Consider the following 22887-nt stretch of genomic DNA (forward strand, 5'->3'; position numbering starts at 1 on the left):
CCTACCTGGAGTGCCCTTCCCTCCTCTCTATGAAACTCCTTCTATACTTAATGAGCTATTACAAATATCACTTCATACTCTAAGCCTTTCTTTGTTCTACCAAGTGGTCTTTTCTTCTTCTGAATGCCCTGTAAGAGGCCTTATCTATGACACTAATTGCACTGTGGCAAATACAATATTAACACATTTTTATCCACCCATCCTCCTGACAGTAAGCTCCCTGAGGATAGGAATCATGCACAGTATGATTTTTTTTTTCCAGGAGATGGTGAGTTTTATTTTGTCTTGCCTGGATAGAGATTTGATTTGCTCTCGAATGTTCCAGGGTGGTGAGAGACTAGGAGAAAGCACAGAATGCAGAGGTCTATTCGGTGTAATCTTCTCCCTCATTTTCACCTTCACCATCAATGGCAAGAGCAGCATACTTGCTTGCAGAACTGAATTTAGAGGCTGGATTTTCTTCAGCTTTCTTTGGCTCAGGTGCAGACCTGGAGTCTTGATGCTTTTTGCCATCTTTCCTGTCTGCCTCCTTCCAGTGGTCTTTGTTCCCTCCATCTCCTGGACCACAGCTGGAATTTCCACTTTGGCCTTTTGGGGCACGCACCCCATCTACTTTATTTTCATCTGCTTTCCTTACTGGTCCTTCCTCAGATGGTTGAGCTGAAGCTACTTTCCCTCCACCACTCCCTCCATGGGACTGCTGCTCTGTGTCTGAGCTCTGAGATCGATCAGGAGGGTTAGAACTTCGTTTCACACAAGCATTCTCCTTTGGTGGAGGGGTTGGCATTACCCTTAGAGGCTGTTCAGGTTTGGGAGGCTTAGAAGCTGGAGACTGACAGTCTTCCTCTTTATTGGGTGTTTCATATTCTAGCGACTTCTCACTCTCTCTCCTTCATGCATCCTGGTCTGACTTACTTCTTCCAGATGTGGCTGAGGTCCCAGTCTGTGATGACTCATTTCCTGCCCTTGGCCATTCCCGTTCCTGAGTTTCTTCACTTCGCCAGCTTGGGTGTCTCTCCCGAGGCTGTCGTTCTAGTTTTGGCTCATCCAGCTGACGCTGCAGTTTCTGCTGTTCCTTCTGTAGCCGCTCTTCTACTTCTCGTTCTCTAGCAGCTGTGTCAACAGGCTTTGCTCCTCCAAAGATAGAGGCTGCTTGACTGGACTGGGAGGTGCTAACAGAGGAATCATCTTCCTTAGGAGTACTCCGAGGCTTTAGGTTCAGTTTGGGTCTTTGCGGGGGACCTCTATCATCACGCCTATAATCACCCCGAGAGTAATCATCTTTGGAGCTCCATGACCGGTCATCTTGTCATCATATCTGTCTTCATAGGGTCCCCGCCTCCTCTGTAGTGGTCATCCCTACGGTACCCACTACCAAATGCTCTTCTGCCACTGCCTATCCTGGAATGGTAGCCTCTATCATGGTCTCTGCTGCCTCGGTCATCATAGCGATCTCGGCCCCTGTATCGATCCATGTCCTGGCGTGGGCCATCACGGTAACTGTCCCGATACCCATCACAATATTGGTCTGAATCATAACGATCTCCATACTTGTCTCCAAAGCTATCATCACCTCTTCTAGATGGGTAGTCATCAAAGCTGTCTGTAGCAGGACGGGCCCTCCAGTCTGTATCTGTTTTGTCAGAATCCCGATTTCTATCTCTGCCAAAAGAACAATCATCCCTGTCTTTATCCTGTGCTTGATCAACAATGTCCACTCCAATTCTCCTGTTACCTAGAGACTCTTCATTGAGGCTCGGGGCATTGAGCAAGGAATCCAGGTCCTCAAACTCAGCGTTACCAAAACCTTTCAACCTCTCAGGATTGCTGGGTTCACATTATAAACGCACTGCACTCATATTTAAACCTCTGAAGGAATTCTAAAGAATCCCTTGATGATGTCTTCTATCACATCACAGGGCAGGTCCCCTAGAAAAGCAGTGTAGGCTGGCGATTTGGGAAGACAGCTCCAGTGGATATTGGATTCCAGAGCAGCCCGTGGAGCAGTGGGCAGGATGGAATGGTCGACTGGAGGTGCCCCACGCACATCATCATCATTACTATGCCAAGTGGTTGAAACATCTCCTTCTAGGTCATCTGTTTCATCAGCCCAGCTGACTGGTTTGGGGACATAGGTGCTTCCTCCAGCAGTTCCTCCATCCTCAGCCAGGAGGTCTGTTAGGGAGATAGTCTTCCCCTTCCTATTCTTCATTTTTGCTGAGGCCGCCATGTTGGGAGAGGGAGAGAGAACGCAAAGGCCACAGTATGATTTTTATTCCAGAACCCTAAGGTACATCAAATATCACTTCATTCTTTCTCTAAACCAAATTAACTTAGTTCTAAGCTCTATTACCTAGCTGGAGAAACATTACATTTCAGCCTCTGGTGAGCTTCCTTCTCCCATCTGCCGTCCTACCATCACCATGAGACTATACAACATTGAGTATACAGGGGAGCATATTACATGAGCAGGGTGTCCTCCTTTGAGTAGGGTGGTATCAGCTTTGGTGCTCACTGCCAAAGCCCACATGGTCAAGTTGAAGCAGGTGGCTCCACCACCTCTTGCCTATTTCCAAAGTCCAGTCTAAGGCCCATTCTCAGCAAGGTCTTCCCAACCTTTCTATCAGGACAGATCTTTGTCTCTTCTGAGCCCCATCTCTTGACCCCCCAGTTGATGTTGACTGCATTCTAGCATATGCCTTGCCATCTATTTTGTACACACTTACTCCCTCCAGTTTGCCCCATCCCTAGTCTTCCCCTAGTCTTCAGAGGAAGAAGTCATCGTAGTCACATTCGCCTCTTGTACTAGTAGCTAATGTAGTGCCTCAAATACTAACGTATTGAGTGAACGGTTAATCTTCTGCTCTTTCATCTTCAGTCCCAGGAGATACTTCCTGAGACATAGGATCCATCCTGTAGAACTCAGCCCAGACATTCCTTCCTCAGTAAATTTCTTTACCTGTCACCACAGCTATTTGTGTCATTATGTAATCTTGTTTGTACCACTAGATTGCATATTCCATAAGGGCAAGAACAGCATCTATATTTTTTTAATTTTTAAATTGGAGTATACTTGATTTACAATATCATGTAAGTTTCAGGTGTACAGCACAGCAATTCAGTTTTATATATATGTATATCTATATCTTTATCTATCTATGTATCTATTTCTCTCTATATATATTCTTTTTCAGGTTCTTTCCCCTTATAAGTTAATACATAATATTAAGTATACTTCCCTATGCTATACAGTAGGTCTTTGTTTGTTATCTATTTATACATAGTAGTGTGTATATGTTAATCCTAGCCTCCTAATTTATCCCTCCCGCCTCCCCCTTTCCCCTTTGATAACCATAAGTTTCTTTTCTGTGTCTGTGAGTCTCTTTCTGTTTTTGAAATAAGTTCATTTGTGTCTTTTTTTTTCTTTTAGATTCCACATATAAGCGATATCATATGATATTTGTCTTTCTCTTTCTGACTTAAACTTCACTTAGTATAATAATCTCTAGGTCCATCCATATTGCTGCAAATGGCATTATTTCACTCTTTTTTATGACTAATATTCCATTGTGTGTGTGTGTGTATGTGTGTGTGTGTATGTGTGTGTGTGTGTGTGGTGTGTATACATGCCACATCTTCTTTATCCATTCATCTGTTGATGGACACTTAGGTTGCTTCCAGGTCTTCGCTATTGTAAATAGTGCTGCAGTGAACATCGTGGTGCATGCATCCTTTCAAATTATGGTTTTCTCCAGATATATGCCTAGCAGTGGGATTGCTGGGTCATATGGTAGCTATATTTTTAGATTTTTAAGGAACTTCCATACTGTTCTCCATAGTGGCTGTACCAGTTTACATTCCCACCAACAGTGTAGGACGATTCCTTTTTCTCCACACTCTCTTCAGTATTTATTATTTGTAGAATTTTTGATGATGGCCATTCTGACTGGTGTGAGGTGATACCTCACTGTAGTTTTGATTTGCATTTCTCTAATAATTAGAGATGTTGAACATCTTTTCATGTGCATTTTGGCCATCTGTATGGCTTCTTTGGAGAAATGTCTGTTTAGGTCTTCTGCTCATTTTTTGGTTTGGCTGTTCGTTTTTTTGATATTGAGCTGCATGAGCTGTTTGTAAATTCTGGAGATTAATCTCTTGTCAGTTTTTCCCATTGTATGGGTTGTCTTTTCATTTTGTTTATAGTTTCCTTTGCTGTGCAGAAGATTTTGAGTTTAATTAGGTCCCATTTATTTATTTTTGTTTTTATTTCCATTACTCTAGGAGACAAATCCAAAAAGATATTGCTGCAATTTATGACAAAGAGTGTTCTGCCTATGTTTTCCCATAAGAGTTTTATAGTATCCAGTCTTACATTTAGGTCTTTAATCCATTTTGAGTTTATTTTTGTGTATGGTGTTAAAGAATTTCATTCTTTTACATGTAGCTGTCCAGTTTTCCCAACACCATTTATTAAAGAGACTGCCTTTTCTCCATTGTAGAGTCTTGCCTCCTTTGTCTTAGATTAATTGACCATAGGTGTGTGGGTTTATTTCTGGGCTTTCTATCCTCTTCCACTGATCTATAGTTCTGTTTTTGTGCCAGTGCCATACTGTTTTGATTACTGTAGCTTTGAAGTCAGGGAGCTTGATTCCTCCAGCTCCATTCTTCTTTCTCAGGATTGTTTTGGCTCTTTGGGGTCTTTTCTGTTTCCATACCAATTTTGAAATTATTTTTTCCAGTTCTGTGAAAAATGCCATTGGTATTTTGATAGGAATTACACTGACTCTGTAGATTGCCTTGGGTAGTATAGTCATTTTAACAATGTTGATTCTTCCAATCCAAAAGCATGGTATATCTTTCCATCTGTTTCTGTCATCTTCAATTTCTTTCATCACCGTCTTATAGTTTTCAGAGTACAGGTCTTTTGCCTCCTTAGGTAGATTTATTCCTATGTTTTTCTCTTTTTTTGGATGTGATGGTAAATGGGATTGTTTCCTTAATGTCCCTTTCTGATATTTCATTGTTAGTGTATAGAAATGCAACAGATTTCTGTGTATTAATTTTGTACCCTGCAACTTTACCAAATTCAAGCTCTAGTAGTTTTCTAGTAGCATCTTTAGGATTTTCTATGTATAGTATCATGTCATGGAACAGCATCCATTTTTGCTCACTATATTCCTTACCTAGAGTCCTGATACCCAGCAGCCAGTCAAATAAATATTGACTTGCATAATAAATACCTCCTCCTCCAACCATCAGCTCTTCCAGCTGGGCTTGTGTTTCTGACACACCAGGATATGTTGAAGCTGTGGGGTAACGATTCTCCCCTAAGGTTAAAGCAGAGGCCCCTCACCATGAGGACCTCCCTTGAGAAGCAAAGAGTGAGAATCCAGAATCCTCACCCATCTCTAAGCCATGTTTCACCACCTCTGCCTCACTTTCGTACCTCCAGTCCTGTTCAGAAAACTCCTTACCACTTTCAACTTTTCCTTCTTCACAGTAGAGATTTATCCAAACCTGAGCAAAGATGAAAATTCCCTCAAATAGCCAAATAAAAGCCTTTTAGGGGTCTTTCAGGCCATTCTTTAGATACTATCTTCTACCAGTAGAATGTGCAGCAATGGGGATTTTAACATGTTTGGTTGGAAATAGCGAAGAGTTCAATTAATTTAATGTGCTGGGCACTCAAGATCTGACATTGTGTAATTCTAAGTGACAGTGACATCGATGGCATTGTAGACTAGCCTAGGAGACTGCAAGGAACATGCTCCCCAGTGCTGATGGATGAGATCATATTTTAACTCTTTCAAGTTTATTTTTATTTTATTTTATTTATTTATTTTACAGTTGGTCCTTTTTGGTCATCTATTTTAAGCATAGCTGTGTGTACATGTCAATCCCAAACTTGTGATTGCCGGGGGGTGAGGAGGGGAAGGTGGGAGGGAAGGATGGATTGGGAGTTTGGGATTGACGTGTAACTATTTCAAGTTTAAATGGGCCTCTTCTAGTGGGGTCTAGATCTGTACTTTCCCATACAGTAGCTACTAGCCACCTGTGGCTATTTACATTTAAATTCAATAAAAATTTAAATTTCTCAGTCTCACTAGTCACACTTCAAGTACTCAGTAGCCAAATGTGGCCCATGGCTACCATATTGAACAGCGCTATGTTACATTCCTGTCAATACAGAAAGATCTATGGAACAGCACCACCCTAGATTCCTTGAACACACACCAAGGTGAAACCGTCTCAGCAAGATGACTTGCACTCAGATAGGAAATGTTCAATAAATATCCACTCTTTTTTACTACACACCAGATTCTGTTGTACACGCTTCACACACAGCCCATCATTAGATGGTCACAATTAGGGATATATGGAGTATATTATTGTCCCCTGAACTAGTTTGCTTCTGCTGCCATTGCAAAATATTGTACACTTGGTGGCTGCATTTGATAGAAAATAGAAGACCAGAAAAATGAGCCAGATGAATGACTCTACTTACCTCCTTCCTTTTTTTTTCCTTTTTGCCCTCCTGACCATTTTGGTATAAAAGTTTCACAATAGGATAGGTTATAACTCCAAAGTCAGAGAGATGGTAATGTGGGTAATAAATCCTGCCCAGGACCACGCCTGAGAAGACAGCCTCCCAGGCTAAGAATGAGCAGGGCCAACTCACTGCAGCATCTGGCTCAGGTTGGTACAATTCAGGAATGCCACCATCACCCAATGGGATTTTTGCATTGTAATATGCTAATGACCAAGCCAGTATGCTGGGCAGGGAGTAAAAAGCACCAATTCTCCTCCACAAAAATAAAAGTGACATGCAGCCAGCTCTCTATTAACCACAGAAACTGGAGCAATAAGAGCAGAGGCCATTGCAATTCACAGATAATTCCAAAGCTTTTCTCTAGCAAGTGACAGCAAGTGATCTCATTTTCAGAGGCTTCAAGGACAATTCTAATGTAATAAACAGAGAGACAAATTGTGTGACTGCAACACACACATACACACAGGGCTTGACGTGGGAGAAACGGAAGGGAACCAGAGACCAGATACCCATTCAGGCTTGACGTGCTCCTGCTGAACCCTTAGGCTTTGTGTTCATAAACTCACCACTCATTCAGGACCTTTGGGCTTAATGCAAATTAATTAAACTGTCAGGTAGCTCATTTTACCATTATTGAGGTTGTAAAATAATTAAGAGTGAAGGCAACTGATTAAAGCCTTTCCAGGCTGCTGTCGCAGTTTATGAATTATAAAAGTTCCATATTAATGTGACTCCACTGTGACTGCAGATTAGCTGGGAGATATCCATTAAGATGGAATAAAAAGGCAACAGGAGCTATGATATCCTTTGTTTCATGTTCCCTGACAGCTTTCCTGAGCACTCAGTGTGAAGGCATGAAAATAATATACTGTATTTCTATAGCATTTTACAAATAGGATAATATCGTTTACCCCATTTGATCTCCCCATTAATCTTATGAGCTTGTCAAGGCTGGTGTTATTCTCTTTGTTTTACATGAAAAGAAACTAAAACTCAAAGAAGTTTAATGCCTCGCACAGATAATAAGAGAGGAAACATAGTCAAATACCCAAGCCTGCCAACTCCCAATCCAGTGGTCTTCCAGTATGCCATTGTGTCTCTCTTTCTTAAGAGCCATGCTTCTCCAAAAACAGTCCCTCCTTCCTCCCATCTTAGGTGTCTGAAATTTCCAACGAGAAAGATTCATTACTTTGGTTTAAAGCAAGGATTCCCGCATTAAAATAGAGGAGAAGAATTTTCACTGAGAGGTGGAAGAATAGAAGTGTTTTTCCTGTACTCTCTCCTTATGAATTGAGTAAAACTAAAAAAAGAAACAAAAGGTAGAGAAATAACACCATTTTAAATAAAGTAAGGAAATAAATGTGTGCCCAAAGCATAAACAAAGCAAACACTGCAAGATCTGAGTCTAGTCGAGGGAATATGGTGAGAGTCAACTCATCTACCTCGGACTCTATGGAAGATGCAGATTTTCCCAAAGTCAAATGTCACTTAGAGAAAAAGAACATCAATAATCCATAAACCCTTCCACAGATTTTTTTAAGTGGGGAGTGCTTCCTAAATCATTTTTTGACGCCAGTATAACTTTGGTACCAAAACCTGATAAGGGACATTACAAGAAAGGAAAGTTACATACCAAACATGAATTCATGATTCATACACATGAATCCCAAACACAATACCAGGATTTAAAGATACTAAACAAAATATTATCAAAAAGAATCCAGCAATATATAGAGAAAGATAATACATTGTGAAAAAGTTGAGTTAATTCCAGAAATGCAAGGGAGGTTTGAGTTTTGAAGCTCAAAGTTATTTGTTCCATTTACAGAAGAAGAAAAATTACATGATTTTATTCAATAGGTGTAGAAGAAAGATTGATACAATTTAATACTTATTTATAATAAAATCTTAGAACACTAAGAATAGAAGTGAACTTCCTAATCTGATAAATGAGGTCTACAATAATCTAAAAGCACATTTCATGCTTAATAGTGAAATAGTGGATACCTTCTCTCTAAATTGAGAATGAAACAATAATGGAACTTATTAATTTCTATTCAACATTGTACTGGAGGTCCTATCCAGTCTAATAAGGTAAGGGGAAAAAAGATTAAAAGTAGGGAAAACTGCCATAATTTGCATAAGAGATAATTGTGTGCACAGAAACACAAACTATAGACAAATTATTAGATTAAGAAGTGGGCTTAGCAATTATGCTGGATAAAAGGTAAATACACACAAAATATTGTATTTCTACATACTAGGAAAAAAGAATTAGAAAATAAAAAAGTTTATACTATTTCTAATAACATTAAAAAATCAAAAGCCTAGGAAATAAATCTGACAGAGGATATGCAAGCTATCTACACAGAAAACTCTAAATCATTATTGAGAGAAATTAAATAAGACAACAATATATACCATGTTCCTGAATTGGAAGTTTCAGTATTATAATTGTTTCAATTCTCCCCAAATTGATCTATAAATTCAACACAGTTCCAAACAACATCTCAGCAGGATGTGTGTGGATGTGGGTGTGTGTAATTTGACAAAATACAAGTCGATGTGGCAGTGTAGAGTACCAAGGATATTCAAGACAAATTCAAAGATTTCTAAAAGATGTCAGGACTCATAATAAAGCTGTAGTAATTAAGTCAGTGTGGTATTGATGCAAGAAAACTGGATAGAAATTGGAAAATGGAACTGGATAGAAAGCCCAGAAAGAGACCCATGCACTATGAAAACTTGATTTATGGCAAGTGTGGTATGGAAAGCAGCGGGGAAAAGACAGTCTTCTCATTAAGTATTGCTGATCAGTTAGATATCCATATATAAAGAAACAAAACCCAATTCCTACCTAGTACCATGCAAAACAATCAATTTCAGATGAGTTGTTTATCTAAATGTTAAATATAAAACACTCTTCTACAAGATAAAAATAGTAGAATATCTTTATGACCTTGGAGCAGGCAAAGATTTCTGAAAACACAAAATGTACTAACCATAAAGGAAAAGATAATAAATTAGACTAAATTAAAAATAGCTGTTCACAAAAAGACTTCATTATGAGTGCAAAAAGACAAGCCACAAAATGGGAGATCTTACACTACATGTAACTAAAAGAGACACATATCCAGACTATATAAAGAAATCCTACTAATAAATAAGAAAAAATTATCAACTCAATATAGAAACTGCCAAGATACTTGAATGGGCACTTCACAAAAAGAATATTTAAATGGTCAATAAACATATGAAAATGTTCCCATTTGCATACCCTCTTGGGTATATGAAAAGTTGCTCAAAATCACTAATCATCAGGGAAATGCAAATCAAAACCACAATGAGCTATCACTTCACACCTGTTAGGATGGCTATTATATATATATACTTTTTATATATGTAAAATTTATTTTATATATTTATATATTAAAGTGGATTTTTGTGTATATAGATGTGTATACATATATTTGCATGTATACATACTATACATATATATATATTCGTTTATATATAAAATAAGTTTTGGTGAGGATACAGAGAAATTGCAACTCCTGTATGCTTCTGGTGGGAATGTACATGCAGTGGTGTGACCACTACAGAAATAATATGGAAGTTCCTCAAAAAATTAAAAATAGACTTACCATATGATGCAGCAATTCCACTTCTGTATATTTACCCCCCAAAATTAAAATCGGTATCTCAAAGAGATATGTGCACTCCCATGTTCACTGCAGCATTATTCATAATAGCCAAGATGTAGAAACAATCTAAATGTCCATTGAGCGATGAGTAGATAAAGAAAATGTAACATATACATACAATAGAGTATTATTCGGTCTTTAAAAAGAAGGAAATCCTGCCATATGTAGCAACCTGAATTAAACATTCAGGACATTATGCTAAGTGAAATAAGCCAGTCACAGAAGACCCGATGTTGCATGATTCCACTCTTATATTTAAAATAGTCTGACTCTTAGAAGCAGAGAGTACGATGGTGATTGCCAGTGTCTGGTGGGGGGTGTGTGTAGGGAGATGGGAAGTTGCTGTTCAATAAGCATAAAGTTTCAGTTACGCAAGATAAAGAAGTTCTAGGGCTCTTCTATACAACATTGTGCCTGTAGTTAACAACACTGCACTGTACATTTAAAAAATTGAGGGTAGATCTCAAATTAAGTGTTCTTACCATAATTTTTTTTCTAGAACCCTGTGTCTGTTCTTTCTTTAATTAATTAACTTTTTATTTATTTATTTTTGGCTGCATTGGGTCTTCGTTGCTGTGTGCGGGCTTTCTCTAGTTGCGGTGAGCGGGGGCTACTCTTCGTTGCGGTGCAGGGGTTTCTCATTGCGGTGGTTTCTCTTTGTTGCGGAGCGTGGGCTCTAGGCGCGCAGCTTCAGTAGTTGTGGCACAAAGGCTCAGTAGTTGTGGCCCACGGGCTCTAGAGCACAGGCTCAGCAGTTGTGGCACACAGGCTTAGTTGCTCCGAGGCACGTGGGATCTTCCTGGACCAGGGCTCGAACCCGTGTCCCCTGCATTGGCAGGCGGATTCTTAACCACTGCACCACCAGGGAAGTCACTTACCACAATTTTTTTAAAAAAGGAAAAGAAAGGAAAATATGACCAAACTCATTAAGAGAAATGCATATTAAAGCTACAGTAAGATACCACTGTAGAACTTTTAACATGCCTGAATTTGAATTTAAAAGCCTGACAAAACCAAGTTTAACAAGAATGTAAAGCAACTGAAACTCTCACATGCTGCTAATAGGAGCATAAATTTGTACAAGCACTTTAGGAAATTGTATGGCAGTACCCACTAAATTTAAGCATATGCATAGTCAATGACCCAGCAATTCCTATATACATGTCCAAAAAATGATTTAATTAAAAAAAATCTTTTAAAGTTAAAATAAATTTTAAAATAGAGAAATTCATGCCCACGTACACCAAAAGTTATGTGCAGCAAAGGTCACAGCATCCTTATTCATAGCAGCCCCTGAACAGGTAGCAAGCCAAATGTTCATCACAGCAGAAAAATTTTAAAAATTCTTTTATGGTGTATGTATACAATGAATTCAATACAGCAAAAAAATGCTTAACTATAGCTGCATGTACCAACATGGATGAATCTCACATACATGGTATTGTGCAAAAGAGGTCAGAAAGGAAAGAATATATGATGTATAATTCCATTTATAAGATTTCAAAAATGGGTGAAACTAATCTATGGTGTTAGAAGTCAGATAGTTACATTTAGGGAAGGTAGAAAGGTTATGGAATGGGCTGATATACAGATTGTACCTTTAGGATCCTGGAAACACTCCATCTCTTGACCTGGTTCACAGTTAAACAGGTGTGTTCATTTTGTATATTTAGGGTTGGTGAAGTTTTCTGAGTGTGTTATACTTCAATTTAAAAAATACAGGTCACTACCGTAAAAGTCATAGCCAATGTCCATGACATTAAAGTCATTAATCCTGCAATTAGAGATCCAGAGTCAGAGACAGTCATAGAAAAGGTCATTCTTCAGAAGGGCTAGGAGAGAGGAATCGGAAAGAGAAACCCTGCCAATAAACCACTCCTATTCTTTCTATATTTAATATAAATTCTTAAGATATAATTGACATACCCTTAAAATTCACCCTTTTAAAGTATGCAATTCAGTGAGTTTTTGTATGTTCATAAAATTGTGTGACTATCACGCTATCTAATTCCAGAACATTTTCTTCACCCCAAAAAGAAAGCCCATGCCCATTATGGGTCACACCCTACCCCCAGCCCTTGACAACCACTAAACTAATCTGTTCTCTGTCTCTTTAGATCGGCCTAGTCTGGACAGTTCATATAAATGTATTTATATATCATGTGACGTTTTGTGTCTGGCTTCTTCCACTTAGTATACTGTTTTCAAGGTTCATTAATGTTATAGGATCAGTCGGTACTTGATCCTTCTTATGGCTGAAAAACACTCCGTTGTATGGCTGTACTACATTTTTTAATCTATTCACTAGTTGAGAGACATCTGATTTGCTTCCACTTTTTGCCTATTACGTATAATGCGGCTTTGAACAGTTTCTATGTGGATACATGTTCTGAATTCTCTTGGGTTTCCACTTAGGAGTTGAACTGCTAGATCATATGACAATCCTACATTTAGCATTTTGAAGAGCTGCCCAACTGCTTTCCAAAAATCTGCACCGTTTTACGTTCCCAGCAGAAATGTATGAGGGTTCCAGTTTCTCCACTTCCTAGCTAACGTGTTATTTTCTGTCTTTTTTATTCTAGCCATCCTAGTTTGTGTGAAATGGTGTCTCATTTTGGTTTTATTGGCATTTCCCTAATGACTGATGATGTTCAACATCTTTTCATGTGTTTATTGATTGTTTGAATATCTTCTTTAGAGAAATGTCTATTCAAATCCTTTGCTCATTTTTACAATAATTAGATTATTTGTCTCTTTATTTTTGAGCTATAAAATATCTTTATATATTCTGTACCTAAGTCCATTATCAAATGTATGATTGGCAAATACGTTCTCCCATTCTGTGGGATATTTTCACTTTCTTAATGGAATCCTTTGAAACACAAAAGCTTTTAATTTTGATGAACTTTCATTCATCTATTTTTTATTTTGTTGCTTGTGCTTTGCGTCATATCTAAGAAACCATTACTTGATTCAAGCTCACAAAGATTTATTCCTGTGTTTTCCTCTAAGAGTTTTATAGTTTTAGCTCCTACATTTAGCTCTATGATCTATTTTGAGTAAATTTTTGTATCTAGTATGACACAGGGGTCCAAATTCATTCTTTTGTATGAGGGTATCCAGTTGTCCCAGCACCATTTGTTAAAAAGACTATTCTTTCCTCATTAAACTGTCTAGGCACCCTTGTCAAAAATCAACTTACTGTAAATGTAAGTCTTTATTTCTGGAGTCTCTCAGTTATTTTACATTGATCTACATGTCTACCTTACATCTGTACCACATCGTCTGGATTACTGTTGTCTTGTCCTAAGTTTTGAAATTGGAAGATGTGAGTCCGCCAACTTTTTTTCCTAAATTGTTTTGTCTATTTCGAGTCCCTTGCATTTCCGTAGGAATTTCATGATTCTTTTGTCAGTTTCTGAAGACAAAGTTGGTTGGGATCTTGATGGGGATTGCACTGAATCTGTAGATCAGTTTGGGGAGATTTAAACTTAACAATACTAAGTTTTCCAATTTATGAGCACAAGATGTCTTCCCATTTACTTATGTCTTTAAATTTATTTCACTGAAGTTTTATAGTTTTCAGTGTACAATGTTTACATTTCTTTTGTTAAATTTATTCCTAAGTACTTTACTGTTTTTGATGCTGTAGTAAGTAGAATTGTTTTCTTAATTTCATTTTAGGATTGTTTGTCACCAGTATATAGAATTACAATTGAATAAGGATCATATATCCTGCAACTTTGCTGAAGAAATCAGCTCTAATAATTTTTTGGTGTGGACTTCTTAAGATTTCATATATGTATATATATGAATCATATCATCTGAAAGAAAGAGAGGTTTTGTTCCCTTTCTAATTTGCATGTCTTATATTTATTTTTCTTGTCTAATTGGCCTGATTAGAACCTTCAGTGCAATGTTGAATAGAAGTGATGAGCATAGACTTCCTTGTCTTGTTCTTTATCTCAGGGGGAATGATTTCAGTTTTTAAGCATTAGGTATGCTACTGGCTGTAGGGTTTTCATAGATGCCCTTTTTCAGGTTGAAAATTTCCCTTGTATCCCTAGTTTATTGAGTGTTTTTAACATAAAGGAGTATTGATTTTGTCAGATGCTTTTTCTGCATCTATTGAGAGGATCATGTAGTTTTATCCTTTATTCTATTAATGTTGTATTATATTGATTAATTTTTGTATTTTAAACAAACCTTACATTTCTGGGAAACATACCATTTGGTCATGGTGTATAATCTTTTTTATATTGCTGGATCAGTTTGGTAGTATTTTGTAGAGGATTTTTAATCTATTATCATAAGGGATATTAAGCTATAGTTTTCTTATGCTGTCTTTGACTTGTTTTAGAATGAGTTGAGAAGTATTTCTTCCTCTTATATTTTTCAGAAGACTTTGTGAAAAATTGGCATTAATTGTCTTTTAGGTGTTTGGTAGAATTCACCAGTGAAGCCTGGTCCTGGGATTTTTCTTTGGGGAATTTTTTGACTCCAAATTTAACCTTGTTATTTGTTATAGGTCTACTAAGCTGTTCTATTTCTTCTTGAGTCATTTTTGATAGTTTTCTTCTTTCTAGGAATTTGTCATTTCATCATAGTTTTCTAATTTGTTGGCATGAAATTGTTGATGGCCTTATAATCCTTTTTCTTTCTATAAGAGTAGTAATGAAGTCTCTTTCAATCCTGATTGTATTGAGTCTTCTCTCTCTTTCTTCATCTGTCAAGCTAAAAGCTTGTCAATTTTGTTGATCTTTTCAAAGAACCACTGGAGTAAGCAAAAAGGAATATTTATTTACCCACATTGCAAAACTTCCCATGTAAAGAGGCTCCAAGTAGGTTAATTCAGCAGCTGTGATGTCACAGAGGATACAGGTCACTTCCACGTGTCCGCCCTGTGATTCACATGTTGGGCTGGCCCTTGCTTGCCCACTCCCCATGGCTGCCACATCTACAGTCATCCATGTAGATGTGATCATGTCCAATAGAAGAGTAAAAAAACAAAATATTTTTCAAGACTCTCCTGCAGACCCTCTTCCACATTTCATTGCCAGAACTGAGTCTGAATCCAGTCTCTAACAAGTTGAATGGGACTATCATGATGGGCGCAGGTTAATTAGAACACAAAGAAGAGGGTGAGACCTGAACAAAATTATAGCAGGAAAGAAGGGACTCAGTAGATACTGCCTGAATTTGAAACAGGTAGTTAAACAAATGTACTGACTCTAATTCCTAACAGTTTTTTTAATAAATTTCTTTATGAATATTTAATGTTTAAATTTTTTGAGAAACTGATCTCTCTTCTTCTGGAAGAAACTTTTAGCTTAAAGTTCAGCAATTATTTGAGATTCTTTTTCTATATTCATATTGATAACTATACTTTATATTTTACTAATACGCATACCATAATATGCATACCGAACCAAGTTTCTAAAAAAAACAACAACAAAGGTAGCCCTCTTTACTGAAACATACATAATCCAAGGAACAGTTATATTATGTAAATGTATACTGTCTATAGTTAGTATTCATGTTGTTAGCAGCCATCGATACCTTTGTCAAAATTAGACCAGGTTAGCTTATCTGTCATATTGGAAAGCAAAATGGAGCACAGTTTGAGAACAAAAAATTAGTTCAGAAAGTTTATAGACCAGAAAAAGATGTTGTGTTTGTGGGGAGGTGAGAGAGCAGCTCTCAGACATCAGGGCAATTCTCGGAGCTGTGCGGGAAGGGCCCGCAAGGGCCGGACAGATGATTTTCCTGTGCTTCTTCCTTCTAACTGCACAGAAAGTCTCCTATGAAAGACTTGAGGTCTCAACCATAATATCTATTTAATATGGACAGTATGGCCTCGGGCCAGAAGTTGATGATACAAAGATGAATATGACTCAGTTCCTGCCCTCAAGCACTCACGGTCTAATGGGAAAAATGAACTCATCAAAAGCAATCTCGAGTGCAACAGCAGAGGTGCAATTGTATGAGTTACAGCAGTTGCCCAGAGGGGGCAATGATTAATTCAGTTTTGAAAGGCAGAGACAACTCCGTAGAGAAAAATTAAAATCAAAGAATGCATTTGAGTTCACCAAGTGTATGGCAGAAGAAAAGGCTTTCCAGAAACCGAGAACAGAGCTTGGAAGCAGCATGGCATGCTTGGGGAGCTGCAAGACACGTGATGTTGATGCATCGTGGTGGTGGAGGGAGATAAAGGCAGAGCGGGGAGATGGACTAGACATTGCAGTGCTTTCCTTGCCTTACTAGGAAGAGTGAGGCTTATCCTATGGAGCATGGGAGCCACTTCAACTTTTTAAGTAAAGAAATGCAGATGCATTCTTAGAAAAGAGACCCTTGGTGGTTCTCTGGAGAACACATTGGAGCAGGTCAAGATGGGAGGCCAAAGCTCCATTAGGAGGATGAGGCAGGTAATAGGTCTTGGAGCCTGAACTAGGGAAGTGACAATAAGAAGAGACGGAAGCAAGGAAACAGTCATTGACTGTCTATGAGGGTTGATGGAGAGAAAACAGTAAAACAGGACATGCAGGTCTCTGGCTTGAGCAACTAGATAGGTCCATGAAGGAAGGAAGTTCAGCCCAAGGCACCTTGACCTCAAGATGTCAGTGGGACAACCCAGTGACGATGCACATCGGGCAGCTGGACATAGGTCTCATCCCAAAATTTGAATTTAGGAGACTTGGGGTAGCATCTCCTAAAAATACAGGGGAAGGTCATGTTGCCTGGGGAGAGAAGAGAAAGTGTGAAGGGAAAATAGAGGGGCCTCCACAATTCAGAAAGGAGTGAGTCGGTCCCCAAGAGAGACTGAATAGGAACAATCGGAGAGGTAGGAGGGGAGACAAGAAAAATCAGTGCATCCAAATCTACAGGTTGAAAAAATTATTTGAAGGGAATAATGATCTCTGTAAAAAAAATAAAATAAAGAGGAAGAAGAACAGAAGGAGGAGGAAACACGTTCACGCATCGTTGGCAGAGAATGAAGTTCAGAACTCTGCCACTCGTTTCTCTGTCTTTTCTCCATGGAGGTGGTCAGATGAGGTCCAGGTCTCTAGGGTCCTGGATGAGGGAGCAGCAGAAGGCTGTGCTACTTCTAGGGACCCTTCCACCCCACCCACCTGGCTAGAACGGGGGAGCTTTCCTGGTCAACTTTGTGGAGGAAGTACAATCCCATATGGAGAATTCTGCAACTAAATATTAGGGACTTGTCAACCTACTAATGTTTCTGCCTCATGTATAGTCCTTTCCCTCCATCTGACATCATGAGAGGGAGAAACCTGGGGCTATCACGGAGGCAACTGAAGAGAAGCCCAAGTCATTGCCTTCACTTTTTTTTTTTTTTTTGCCCTGTGGCATGGGGGATCTTAGTTCCCCCACCAGGGATAGAACCTGTGCCCCCTGCAGTGGAAGCGTGAAGCCCTAACCACTGGACCACCCGGGAAGTCCCAGCCATTGCCTTCATATTGATTTCACCCAGATGTGGGCTGTGAACTAAAGATGGAAGATTCCTGTAGCCCAAAGCCCAGCCTCTTACCCCGCTTCCTCTGTAGCGTGAAGTGGACAAGTCTGTTGTGAGACACACACACACGTACACAGCCTGTAAACACAGCGAGGGTACCATCTCGATCAACTCCTTGGGGAACAGGAAGAAAAACAGACTTCTACGAAGGGCCACCTCAGTGCCAGGTTAAAGCTGCGTGCCTGTGAGCTCCTTGTGTGGCCCCTGAGGTGTGTGCTTTCCTGCCCATTGAAGAAACTCAGATGTGCATCCTCCCTAAGACCATTTAACTCTTAGTAAAGGGCAGAGACAGGGTTCGGTACCATGTCTGCGTGACCCAAAGTCCATGGTTTTTCCCTATCTGAAGAGTCAGTTTCTATTCTTTTCTTTGTTTCTTTTTTTTAATGGCTCCTTATTCTTCAGGTTCCAATATGCAGATGAGCTTTAGATAAGAAAGACATGTGTTCCTGTAACGTTGTATACAAACTGAGATTTTGTAGCTCAGATCATGTTTCCAGTATCTTAAATTTCATGACAAATCCTCTTTCTACGTCAAAGAACCCCTTCACAGAGCAAAGAGTCAGTCCCTAATTTATCTCCACTTTCGTGTGTCAAATTTCCTGCAAGTGCAGCTTGCCGCTGCCGCTCAAGAAACCGTGCACCCCGGAAAAGCATCACGTCCGAAGTCACACTTCGTTTTCAGTGAGAGCAAAGAGGCAGTGCTGGGGAATTGTCAGGGCAGCTCCTGGACTGAGACCCGAGTGTTCCCCTCTGGTGCCGGCAAACACCCTTCTCCTTATAGAGGTGCCAGGGAGACCCCAGTCCCTCCTTCTGAGCCTACAGTGTCAGGTGTAACAGACTTTTGTTCCTACACATTCTTGGAATCTTTGGAGGACGCACACAGAGACTGCATTAGGGCAGAGTTGCCCCCTCCTTCCTGTCACGTGAACCTCTCAAGCAGAGAGAGACTGCGGGGGGACTGAGATGCATCTCTTGACACTTCAGTCAAACTACAACTCCTCAGCCCATTCTTAGCTTCTTAAGTCTGTAGGCCAATTCCTCCTTCCCTTTCCCCACCCCACTGCCCAGTAATTGAATAGGTGAATTTTGGGGTATGTGTGGACAGTTATTTCCATGCCCTCCCTCTTTCTGTATCTGTCCTGAATTCATGAAGAAGTGCGTACAAATCCCTTTATACGTGAATGCGCTGAGCCTGAGGTTACCTGGGCAGAGATGCTGTGCTCTTAGCTTGGACTGAAGCTCTGACAGCAGGCTCATCTTCTGTGCTGGTCATCTGTGTCATCCAGCAAATGTTTCCAGGCTTCTCCGGGGTCCCGTTATGATTGCCCTTCCGAGCACTTAGAGTTAGGCATGGCCATGTGACTTGCTTTGGTCAATAAAATGTGAGCAGAAGGGACGTGGGTCGTCTCTAGGTGGAAGCTTTAGGGGCCAGGGTGATGGTGGAAACAAGCATTGAGAGAAACCTGCTGTCGGCCTGGGTCCCTAAGAGATGGTATTGAACAGAGCCACTGGCCAAACGCCAGTGGACGTGAAGCAAAAGAAGCCCAGGATGCCGTGGGAGTCCTTGGGAAAACATCTCAAGGAATGGGCGGCTGGCTGGGGAAGCCTTCCTAGACGAGGTTATGTTGATACTGGGTAAGAGCGGAGAATAAGCAGGTGGTAACAGGGCAAAGGGGCTGGTGGTGTGGAGGGGAAACAAGGCGTTGCAGGAAGAGGAAACAGCATGTGTGAGACCCAGATCAACAGCCAGAGGAGTGAGGAAGGAAGGAGGGAAGGAGAGAGGGGAAGGAGTCATCAGCAAAGGCCTGGCTTACCTAAGAGCTCCTTCTCTCCTGGTAGACTTTGGTACCAGCCTAACTCTAACCAGAGAAAAGGAAAACAGAGAGAGAGGGGAGGAAAGTGCTGGGCTGGCCAAAAAGTTCGTTCGGTTAATGAATACGTTGTTCAATAAAGTTCTTGGGGAAAATGAAGAATGCGTCTTTTGGTTTTACTTAGAACTGAACGAACTTCCTGGCCAATGCAATATAACAGAGGAGAATGAGACAAACAGAAAAGCAGATTTAAGGAAAAGAGGACTAGGAAAAGAATAGGAAGCCAGGAAATTCAGACTAGAGGAGAAAATAAGAAACAAGATGCAGTGAGTGGGATAAATGGCCCCAAAGATGTCAAGTTCTCAACCCTGAACTTGTAAATGTGACACTGTTGGGGGAAAGGGTCTTTGCAGATGTGCTTCAGCTACTGATTTTGAGATAAGGAGATGGCCCTGGATTATCTGACGGGCCTTAAACACCATCAAACGTGTCCTTATAAGAGACAGGCAAGAAGAAGACCTCAGAAGAGAAAGACGTATGATCACAGAGGCGGAGATTGGAGGGACGCGGCCACCAGCCAAGGAACACCTGGTACCTCCAGAAACTGGAAGAGGCAAGGAACGGCTTCTCCCCTAGAGACTCTGGAGGACACAGCCCTGCGGACTCCTTGATTTCGGACTTCTAGCCCCTAGATCAGCAAAGGAAGCCATTTCTGTTGCTCTAAGCCACCCAGCTTGTGGCAATTGGTCCTCGCAGCCACAGGAAACTAGTGTACATGATGACAGAGGACGTCGCCTCATTCTGTTTGGCAGGCCCTCCCCTACTCACCTTAAGTAAACAGCTGCCGCAGCCTCCGGCACAGCCATCAAGCATGCCTGTACTTTCCTGTCTCAGGGATTCACTAACATCTCCCACTCTTCACCCTTCCTTCCATCCAGTCGGGCTTCACCTCAGTGCTCACTTTCCCTTCCCCCTTCCCCCTTCCCCCCTCCTCCCCCAGCCTCTGTGCCAGATAGAACTACCATTTTTTTATTTGTATACAATTTTAAAGGTTACTTTCTATTTACAGTTATTACAAAATATTGGCTATATTCCCCATATTGCACAATACATCCTTGAGCCTACCTTATTCACAGTCATTTGTAACTCTGACTCTCCCACCTCTATATTGATTGCCTCCCACTGGTAACCACTAGTTTGTTCTCTGTGTCTGTGAGTCTGCTTCTTTATGTTATACTCACTAGTTGGCTGTGATTTAGATTCCACATATAAGCGAGACCATATAATATTGCTCTTTCCCTGACTTATTTCACTTAGCATGATGCCCTCCAAGTCCATCCATGTTGCTGCAAATGGCAAGATTTCATTCTTTTTTATGGCTGAGTAGTATTCCATTGTATGTGTTGGATATATATATATACTACACCTTCTTTATCCATTCATCTGTCGATGGACATTTAGGTTGTTTCCATATCTTGGCTATTGTCAGTAGCGCTGCAGTGAACATTGGGGTGCATGCATCTTTTCAAACTAGTGTTTTTGGTTTTTTTGGACATGTACCCAGGAGTGGGATTGCTGGGTCGTATGGTAGTTCTATTTTTCGTTTTCTGAGAAACCTCCATACTGTTTTCCACAGCAGCTGCACCAATTTACATTCTGACCAACAGTGAACAAAGATTCCCTTTCCTCCACATCCTTGCCAACATTTGTTATTCGTGTAGAACTACTATGTCGCCGGCTGTGTTTCTCCACTCACTTATATGGTTCTCAGCTCCTAAGAGGCAAAGAACCTATAGCCACCTCCAAGCATTTCATTTAGTGCCAGGCTTAACACACGGATTTGAATGCATAAAAGGTCCTTGATAAATATTTGCTAATTGACTGATAATTTGGACTTGGTTATTATTACTGTAGCAACCGTTTATGTAGTGCCTATTTTGTTCTAGGTGCTGAATAATAGGAATAATGGCCATTATAATAAGGGAGCTGTTATCATGTACCAGTTACTGTGATATGCACTGGAAGTATATTATTTATTTAATCCTCACCACCATATTATTATTATCCCCTTTTTACCCATGAGTAAGCCAGGCCCAGAGAGGTTAAATAATTTGCTTAATGTCACCCAGCTAGCAAGCCTCAGAGCTAGAGTTCCAGCCCAAACCTGACAGACCCTTGAAACTATGCTTTCAGTAGGGTCTTTTGGGGAAAAAAATCCAAACTGTTCTAGATGGCCACTTCCTTTGCCACTGTCTTAAGGTGCCTCAGTTTCTCAAACATTTGGCCTGTTGCTGAAACAATGTGAGTCCACGTTTACCAGTCACAATTCCAAGGCCTGAAGTCAACCTAATTGTCCACTAGGTGGCACCAAACAAGTATGTCTGAGACACAAAAGCCAGCAAGCAAGGGCTGTTTCCTGCTCTGAGGTGTTTCTGGAGGTGAGCTGTGCGCAAACAGGGAAGCAAAGCTTCCTTCCCAGAAGGAAATAAGCCAAGAGCCAAAGCAACAGATTGGAAAACACGTTTCATCAGGTGTCAAAAGCTGATGGGAAAAGATAGCAGCAAATCCTCACGTTTGTATTTCAGTGAAAAATCATAATCCTAAGAAAAGCAGACTATTTAAATACACGTGTTTACCAGGAACACACAGAAATTCCCGTGGGTGCTCCAAGAAAAGGAAAATTATAGGCACGATCACCAACAGTGAGGATGTCCAAACACCTTAACACGTCCTTGTTGAAACAGCAGCTGTTAAATGAGTCAACTGCCTGTTAGCCAAAAATGCAGAGCAACACCCATAAATACACTGTAATTAACATCACACGCAGAGCAAAGGAAACTTGGAAAATATTTCATTTAGCATCTCAGAGGAGTCACAGATATTCTTCCCCACGAATGAGGACATTGTCAAATTATTTATCTAGAGCCAGCTGCACATCCTCTGAGTTGTAAATTGCCTAGAGATTGCTATGTGGTTAGTAGGGAGAATGATAGCTCATCGGGCAGCACCGCATCCCTGATCTCAGGGCCCCGCTGGAGGCCTGGCTTTCGTGCACGAGCCATGTCCTCCACCACTGTTACTGGGTGTGGTTCACAAAGTGCTTCCTATCTGTGAATAGCTTGCTACCAGGCCACAAGGAGATAAGAACAAAGGGTGACAGGGAGCATTAGAAACTGGTAAGGCAATTTCAACCTTGCCGTGACATCCCAGGCTGGGATCAGTTGCACGGATTTGGACCAGTCGGGATGTTACAAACTTGCTGGCGAGTCACTTGTGGCAAGAGATACGAAC

At 40.4% G+C, this 22887-nt stretch overlaps 1 pseudogene; it reads right to left on the reverse strand.

Moving 5' to 3' along the window:
- Nucleotides 1-248: 248 nt before the first annotated feature.
- On the reverse strand, nucleotides 249-2245 carry LOC101282746 (eukaryotic translation initiation factor 4B-like; annotated as a pseudogene).
- Between the last annotated feature and the right edge of the window lie 20642 nt (nucleotides 2246-22887).

This window comes from Orcinus orca, chromosome 7, assembly GCF_937001465.1.
Source record: "Orcinus orca chromosome 7, mOrcOrc1.1, whole genome shotgun sequence".
Classification (NCBI taxonomy): Eukaryota; Metazoa; Chordata; class Mammalia; order Artiodactyla; family Delphinidae; genus Orcinus; species Orcinus orca.